Here is an 8,880-nt window from a genome sequence, read left to right as displayed (position 1 = left end):
GAAGACATCATGCACCAAGTTAGATTATAGGAGATAAGGATGATCCAGTGATGACAAGGAACAAACTGAGATAGAACACATGTTTGCTATCTGAATTTGAACTAAGAATAGTGAAAGAGACATTTAACAGTGAAGATTGGATAAATGCTATGACAGAAGAGATTGATCAAATCAAGAAGAATGACACATGGACACTGGTCCCAAGACCGAAGGACAAAAATGTAATCGGTACAAAGTGGATCTTCAAAAACAAGCTAAATGAAAAGGGTGAGGTCATTCGAAATAAAGCAAGACTAGTTTGCAAAGGTTATGCCCAAGAAGAAGGAATTGATTATGGTGAGACTTTTGCACCTGTGGCAAGACTTGAAGGAGTAAGAACATTGTTGGCATATGCTGCTTACAAGAATTTCAAGGTATATCAAATGGATGTCAAATCTGCATTTCTGAATGGTATATTAGAAGAAGAAGTTTTCATTGAACAACCTGAAGGATTTGTTGAAGGAGAAAATAATGATCAGGTATGTAAATTGAACAAAGCTTTATATGGTCTGAAACAAGCACCTAGAGCATGGTATGAGAGATTGCACTCATATTTGATCAAAATTGGTTTTATAAGAACAAGTGAAAACAACAATATGTACATGAAGAATGATGAAAATAGAATACTGATCTCTGCCATATTTGTTGATGATATTATCTTTAGTGGAAATGACTCTCTATGCAAGAACTTTGGAAATGAAATGAGTAAAGAATTTGAGATGTCATTAATCGGTGAGATAAAATATTTTATATGTCTGCAGATACTGCAAATGAAAGATGAAATTTTCATTACCCAATCCAAGTACATAAAGGAAATCTTGAAGAAATTTGGAATGGAGGATTCAAAACCAGTAAGTACTCCTATGACTACCAACTATAAACTATCAAAGAATGATGAATCTGCATCTATTGATGAGACACTTTACCGATCTATGACTGGAAAGTTGCAATATGTTGTTCACAGCAGGCCAGATATAGCACATGCAGTAGGTATTGTTGCAAGATTTTCTGCAGATCCTAAGGAAACACACATGACGACAATCAAAAGAATTTTCAGATACTTAAAAGGCACTGAAGATTATGGTTTGGTATATCAGAAAGGAAATGAGTTTGATTTAAAAGTTTATACTGATGCTAATTGGGCAGGCAACATTGATGACAGGAAAAGCACAAGTGGAGGAGCTTTCTTTTTAGGAGAAAGACTAGTGAGTTGGCTTAGCAAGAAACAAGGATGTGTTTCTCAGTCAACAGCAGAAGCTGAATATGTTGTTGCAGCACTGAATTGCACCAATATAGCATGGATCAAACAACTGTTGGAAGGTATAAATGAGCAAGTTACCAAGCCAGTAACTATATTCTGCGATAACACTAGTGCCATTAACATTTCAAAGAATCCTATTATGCACTCTAAGACAAAGCATATCTCTATCAAATATCATTATCTTAGAGAAGAAGTTCAAGAGAAGAAAGTGGTGTTGGAATATGTTAGTACAAAGGAGAAAATAGCAGATATCTTCACCAAGCCACTGTCAAAGGACACTTTTGAATATCTCAGAAGTTAGTTAGGGGTCCTACCCCTATCTTCCATTCACTAATCAAGTTCGGTGAAAGCATCAATTTGATGACTCTACAGAATATCTTTAGGAGTTGATGCTAATTTACACACTTTAGGAGGTTTTCTAAAGGTGTGCAGGAAACAATAAACAGGGAATAGGAATTGAAGACAAATGCTCTGACCGAGACTCAGTTGATACACAACAACAGGAAATAACTTCTTACATGAAAGAAATTATGTTTTTAGTTCTTTTCTTTTTGGCATTGTTGTCAAAGGGAGAGAATACCTACGAAAGGGGGAGAATACATAAGAAGAGCAGACTACAGATTGGAAAGAAGACTAAGAAAATAGGAGAAGTCTAATGTATGGGGGAGAGCATTTCAGAATTTTAGAATTTCACAGCAATCTGAATCCGACTCAATAAAGTCAAATCAATTGGTTTTGCCATCAATGCCAAAGGGGGAGATTGTTGGCATTATAACAAACAAGAAGAAGGTTGGCATTCCAATTACAATGAGAGATTGTTGGCATTTCAATAAGGATATTGAGAAGGTTGTTGATGACTATGGATATAACTGATTAGGGATGATTACTGTCTTAATATTATTATTTTGTCATTGATGTCAAGAAATTGATTTTCTAATTCAGTATGATGTTGCCATATCTTAAGGAGTATGATTTGATGAGTATAAAGATGTCGGTAAAAGACACATAAAGAATATGATGAATAAGGGGATAAGTTATTCAATGGGCAACTATTACCGAGTTAGACAATGATGAGATCATGATGTTTAGATTGTTTTGATATCCTACATATGTTATTGTTTGAAAGGTTAATACTATACTATGTTATCGAGCAAAGAACCTAGTCGGTAAACCCTAAGGTTATCGCTGTCGGTTAATGAAGGTAGAATGTCTACTGAGTGAAGATTAGTATTTACCGAGTTACAACCGAGCTATAACAAAATGCATTAAATGTTTACATGTGATATTTAATGAAGGAAGCTGATGAGCTGGAGTGAATTAAATGATTGGTAAGCTGTGTATGAAGATTGTTAAAGAATCTATGGTAAAGAAAGATCGGCAGGAAGATCTACAGCTTAGATTGAACCGCAATACCCTAACACAAGTTCCAAGGTGAAAATGCAAGTTCCAAAGTGGGGTAAAACATTTTCAGATCGAAGGATACATTGAACCTGGACAATATTGAAGATCTGATGGCTATGATTGATCATGGGAAATGTGATCAAGGAGATTAAGCGGTTAGAAGATTGTTTATAAATAGGAAACTGTTGATAAACAATGTATGCGAGCAAGTGTATGCACAGGGATGCTACATAGTGATTACTGAGCACAAAAGCTTGAAGACCTGTTTTGATAACAAAGTATAGAGCCCAGCAGAGGGACAAGATAAGTCCTATGAATTGATTGTATTGAGCAAATAAGAATTTACTTCGACATTTTTAGATGTGAAGTTGCAGACATATTTTTATTACTGTTATTTTGAGAAGTAGCAGAAAATCTCTTAACCAAGTGGACTTAACAACCTTATTTGTAAAATCCTCTAGCAAGGTGACATTCTTATTGAGTGTTTGAAATCCTTTAACAAGGTCACTTCTAACAAAGTGAAGATCCTAACAGATCTGAGGGAAATCCCTTAACCGGGTCACATCTAGCAATGTGTTTGTAATCTTTAATAGGATTTGCTTTTAACCGAGCATACTCTAGAAGAGTATTTTTTTTAGTGGGTCCGAAATCCCATAGTGGTTTTTCCCTATTTGAGTTTCCACGTTAAATCTGGTGTTATAAGGTTTATATTGTTCATATGCTTTTGAGTTTGCATGTTTGACAGTTTTGGTTATATGACTGATATATATGTTACCGAGGTTGAATCTAATGTTTTTATGGATGATCAAGTTTGTATGATTCACCCCCCCCCCTCTCATCTTGTTGGCTATTAGATCTATACTTATATTAAGTATCAAAACTATCAGTTATAAGATACATATATTCACATGTATGATCCTTATTCAAATAATTCCTTAAATATATTCATGTATTTATATGTACTTCTTTATTGGTATGATCCAAGATTTATGTTTGATCGATATCTTATGTGTATTCATGAGTCTTGCGCACTATATGTGTCAAAGGTATATGCCATACTTTATGTAAATGCTTCATCCTTTGCATCAGATGAGTCGGGCAGCCTATTATGTTGTAGTGTATAGTGTAGTAGTCCTAGTGGCACAACATGTTGTTCCATATTTACAGTATATGGCTGGATCGGAGGGAGCTAGGGCACCCAGATAGGATGTCGGTCAGCCGACACCACCTCCTCCACCTGGCGATGAGGGAGAGGTAGATAGATAGCTTTGTTATATCTCCTAGATTTTGTTATATGTACCCCATTTTTGTAGCCTTATTCGATGCTTGCTTCGATGAGACATGGTATATGACAGTTGATATCATTTGTACTCTGAGACTTTTATGATAATATATACGAGATCTTGATTTGATTTCATCATACTTGTGTTGATTTATTATGAGATGTCTTTCTATATGTTTTATTCTATATGTATGCATATCTTTCCAATATGGATGTATGTAATGTAGATGAATATGGATGTTTATTTTCATTTCTTTTTCATATGCAAATAAATGATGAAAATGAGTAATGAATAATGCAAATGTTTAGTTTCCTTCATGCAATAATATGAATGCAAATGATTAATGGATAATGAAATGTATGGATCTATATAAGATGCTCATGTATGCAGCTAACATCTCAATACACAAGGACTCGATCGGAGAAATAATGATGAAAAATAGACCACCTAGCCAAGAAATGATGATGCTTCAAACTCTCATTCAGAAGATAAAGAGATTATTGTTATCATGCCGAAATCACTCGAAATGCATAAAATTTTAGAATGAATGCAACCTAAACCTAGTCACTGGATTTGGAGTGCTTAATCTTCATCACTGAGTGTTTTACAAACACAACAAGCAGAATAGAGTTCATTTCTTTGCATATGCAATATTAACTATCATGTTCGCAATGACCCTTTGTTAGTTCATATCCTTGGACAGATTACGCATGTATTCAGATTGCACATTAAAGAAATTCCCTCAACAGACAAAGAAATGACTCCAACCTCCCTGTAGCATACAAATAAGAGTCGAGGTATGTGTGGCGATCTCACCTTGATGTGAAGGCACTTATCACAGACACTCAACTAATTAGATGTTTCCAGACCATTGGATTCATTCCTACAAGCATAAAATAAAGAAAAGTATTATGCCCCCAATCCTTGCTCCTCTTAGTCAAGATAGACTTCCTCGAGTTACGCAGAGGGAATAATAAGTGAAAGTCCATGTAAAAGACAACAGACAAAGAAAATTTCATGCATATCTCAAATAGTTTAGTGGCTGTTTTCAGTAGTCTTGTTTTGCTTGTGTACTTAGTGATAAAACTCTTCAGTATTTAGGAGACAGGTGACTGACTTAGAGTGGATGATCGGGTACCACTGACTGAAAGATGACTTGGTTGATACTGCTTAGGACATGTAAATTGATCAGCCGATTACCTCAAGACTAGGACATTGATCGGTTTCAAGCCATGAGGGTTCCAAAAGAACCATGATGTCACAAAAGTGACTAAAAGATATGTACAAGCGAAAGCAAAGATACATCACTTTAGTACAAGAGATAAGACTAACCTAGACAAAATCCAGTAGCCATACTGATCTATGTCATTGTTTTAATTTGATAATTGATAGGAATGTCTGGTTTCAAGAGTAAGTACCCCGTATAAGACCGATCTATCTGGTTTCAAGTGTACCCTTCCCTGTATAAGACATGTTGATGTTTGATAGAGTTTGATAGATTGATTAACAAGACATGAGATAAGTTTGATTACAGACTTTGATAGTTTTTCGGATGTTGATTTGGTTTGAAGGATGGTCTATGCTTTCTTGCTTTGATTTTTCAATTTTTTATTTTATTTTGAGTTTTATTTTGTTTGTTTTTTTTTAGGATTTTTTTAGGACATTTTAGGATTTTTGAGGATTTTTTTCAGCTATGCCCCCAGTATGCAGACCTATATGACATCATGATTTGCAAAATGCATGTGGAGACAATGAATTTTCGATATGACCTATGTTAATGCAATATGCATGATGAAGATGTATTTCCTATTTGAACAAGGATGACCGTGTTTGTTTAGCACTTTGTAATACACCAATTGAATTGGAGGTACAAAACATTTCATAGATAAGCGGTCAATCGATCCTTAAGGTTCCTTGGAATATCCAAAGTAACACACTTAGTGACTAGGATTTACAAATGGAGACGCAAAAAACTTCCCCATAGATTATTGAAATTTTGATCTTCTTTTGCCCATGTGAGTGAAAATGAGTTAATTCTTGCTCTTGTGTTCACTAAAGATCCTCAACATCCTATATGAATAGCTACGTGGATTATTCTAATTTCAAAAGAATCTCGAATAGAGCCTTACAACCAACAAGCTTTTAGAGCTCTGATGAGGTTATAGATTGTAATTTCTCAAATAATGCTCCATTGCCAGTAGGCGTTCATAGCCTTGATGGAGTTACTCGTATGTTCCCATTGTCAAGCTTTTTGTTGCACTTGTATGCATTATATTTCAATTATATATCATTGCTCTTTTGCCTTGAGATGAATATTTGGCATAGCACTTTTCTTTTTTATTTTATTGTCTTGACATGTAAGTAATGAAACCTACTTGGGTACGACAATTACAGCGGCACTGAAGTAGAATTTTAGATTTTTCACTAGTCATATGATCAACTAGGTGTCTCAAGTGAATTAGAGATTTTGTTAATGTGTTTGAGATATAGCAATTGATAGATTTTGGGTTAACAAGTCTCAAATAGTGAAATCACTACCCAACCATAAGTAAAGTTTGTCATAGGGTAATGTTAAAAATAAATGACCTTATGACCTCAAGGACTTCATGTCTGAACATCTAAGAAAGGAGATGACCCTTGTTTGTCTTGAATGCAAATAAATGATAAAATTGGATAGTTGCCTTGTTTTATTGATGTTGTTATATGCAAATGCAAAAAAATTATGAATGCGATGTATTTGAAAAAGAAACTATATGCAATGCAGTGCTTTTAAGAAAATGATATGCAGTGCAGAAAGCAAATGCTAAACTAACCCAACCCTTAGATATAGTATCATTGAAGGTGCATGTTATTCATAGGGTCAGAAATTTTTGTGTAGGTAGTTCATTGGTCCAGCATAAAGATGTCTTTCCAAGAAGGACTTGGCTAAGTGTATATATCCACCATCTCCAATGTTGATTTCCTTAGTTTTTGTATTTTGCGATGAAACTAGGGTAAAGTCTTATGCAAAGGATTGGATAAGGGGAATGGAAGGATGAAAAGGAGGTGTTGGATAATGGATCATATATTGAAATTTTGGTGCATGAGCGAATGGAAACATTTGCAGGATCACCATTGTCACACATCTTGAGGGATGGTGGATTGATGGAGGAAAAGTGGATCCCACATTTTGAGGTACGGATGGAGAAACAGCTAGGGATTTTGGGACATAAGGATCCAAAATGGATTAAAGAGGTGATGGAAAAATAGATTTGGAAGGTTAGGATGGGGGAACAATAATCTTGGTTGTTAATTTGGATTTTTCTTTGGACTGTTGTGCTTCAAGGAGACACTTAGGGATCCACATGGTTTTTTATTTTTCATTCTTTTGCAGTTTCTTGGAACGCATTGCTTCTACAAGTGCCTTAGGAACCCATATAGCTTTTGATTTTTCTTTCTTTTGCTCAGTGAGCCTTTGTGTCCTTCTAGATGGATGGAAGGTATGCGAAGATGTACGCCTTCATTGATCTTGCACAAGGGATGGAGGAATATAGGGTCCTAAAATGGATGAAAGAGATGAAGGGGAAGGCGTGTACATGGATTTTGGTTTAGTAGGGATACCAACATTTCGAGGAATGTCACTGAGACCATGACTCTTAATAGTTTCTTTAACATGGAGGGATTCTCACTTGTGAAGGTCTACCCCTTTGTGTTTATAAATATTTTGACTTGTAGGATCATGAGATGGCTTTGTAGGCATGACAAATCCTTAAGGTGAACATGGAAGATTATGACAAGGAGATGAAGGAATACTTTGATCTTGACATCCAAGAGGACCATTGGATAAAGTAGGAATGGTGTTTGACTCTTCATTTTGAATAGGATCATTTGAAAAGGTGGAAGAGGCATCTTGATCTTGCTTAGGAAGGATGTTTTTCTCTTGAGATGGAAGGGGATCATCTTGGAAGAAATGGAAAGGTATAAGGGAATCATCATGGGATTCCATGGAAATAAGATCTTTTTCAACCATTGAATATGATATGGATTGTCATTGAGAAGCCTTAGGAGATGGAGGCTACATGTGGGCCATTGCTAGACATAGGTTCATGATTTTGATCATGCTTAGAAGTAGTTCCTTCATTTTCTTTAGGTGAGTCATTAAGATCTTCAATTTCAATGACACCATTATCAATGAGATCTTGAATCTTATGTTTTAATTCCATGCAATTCGAAGTCTTATGCTCATTTTGTCTATTATATGCACAATACTTACTCAAAAATTCACATCTGCATGTGGTATTTTTAGGCAATATGATAAGATTATGCTCAAGAAGCTCTTTCAAAGTCGACTCAATAGATTGCCCCAAAGGTGTAAACTACCTATCTAGATGATTTTTTGGAGGAAATGTCTTTATGTCTTGGTGAAGGTGTCTTGTGAGCTTGTTTGAGATTTGTCTTTTGATTGTCAATTATTTGTTGGTTTTTAATTATCAAACCATATAATTGTTTTAGCATTCCTTGAAGTTTCTCACTCTTGATATCATGCATTTGTTTTTCAAATGGATTCATTGATTTATCTTGTTGGATTTTCATGTCATATATTTCCTTCTTGATATCTTGAATCATTTGAGCCAAGGTAGCCATGGGAACTAGAGCTAAGGTAGCCATGGGATTCTTACTTTTGTCAGAATTTTTAGAAGAGCTTCTAGTTTGAATAGGCATTTACAACTAACGGGACTGAGAGCTAGATGTGATGCAGAAGTCAAGATCAAATTGAAGCTAGTTGTTCGTTTAACGTGGTGATTGAGAGAAGTAACTAAGATCTGGTCTGGTTTCAAGAATGATCTATCCTGTGTAAGATGTTATCTAAGTTAACTTAGGTTTGATAAGATGTTGATTGAACTAGCTGGAAGATGA

The sequence above is a fragment of the Cryptomeria japonica genome, chromosome 9, assembly GCF_030272615.1.
Source record: "Cryptomeria japonica chromosome 9, Sugi_1.0, whole genome shotgun sequence".
Lineage (NCBI taxonomy): Eukaryota > Viridiplantae > Streptophyta > Pinopsida > Cupressales > Cupressaceae > Cryptomeria > Cryptomeria japonica.
This window is presented reverse-complemented; position numbering follows the sequence as displayed.